The sequence below is a fragment of the Octopus bimaculoides genome, chromosome 4, assembly GCF_001194135.2.
Source record: "Octopus bimaculoides isolate UCB-OBI-ISO-001 chromosome 4, ASM119413v2, whole genome shotgun sequence".
In the NCBI taxonomy this organism is placed as follows: Eukaryota; Metazoa; Mollusca; class Cephalopoda; order Octopoda; family Octopodidae; genus Octopus; species Octopus bimaculoides.
Genome location: NC_068984.1, coordinates 135,255,143 through 135,255,971, shown reverse-complemented (window position 1 = coordinate 135,255,971; position 829 = coordinate 135,255,143).

Here is an 829-nt window from a genome sequence, read left to right as displayed (position 1 = left end):
TATATATATATATATCAAGATTATGTGTAGCACTATCACCTTTCATGCAAGAAGTTGAAAATGAAACTTACTTGATAAATCTGACGTACATAAAAATCGAATTCATTTTTTTTTCATAGAATTCTATGACTTGACTTCAGACAACCTACTGCTGAGTTTAAATTGAAGTGATAAATTAATTCATATAGCTTTATATGATGTCTTGAGAGAGTTAGCGCAATATTGAGAGAGTTATCATAGTCAAAGGCAATTCATATGTTATTTCCGCAAGAAATCCTTTATGCTCTTATGCATTTTCAGACGTTTGCACGGGCACAGAAGGCATGGAGCCGTATATCTACGTATGAAAACTCTAAAATATACCCATAGGCAAATGCACAAAATCACAAAACCAAAAACATGTAGATATATACGCTCACAATTTCCGTGTAAATAGTTAGAAAGATAGATAGACATCGACGGAGAGAGCGACTGAAGTAAAGGTAGTGCAAGAAAAAGAGGGAATAACGGTAAGGGATATCAGTATGTTGATCACTTTTAAATTAACTGAGTTGATCATACGTAGTACCCAAGCGGCAATAGGTCGTGCAATGCTACTATAGCACAAGGCCTGAAATTTTGGAGGAAGGATACAGTCGATTACAACGACCTCAATGTTTCACTAGTACTTAATGTATCGATTCCGAAATGATGAAATGCAATGTCGACCTCAGCGGAGTTTGAATTCTGAATGTAGCGGCAGACGTAATGCTGTTAAAGATTTTGCAAAAGCCACCAGAACCGCCTTACAATAATTTCAATAATGATTAATATATATATATATATATAT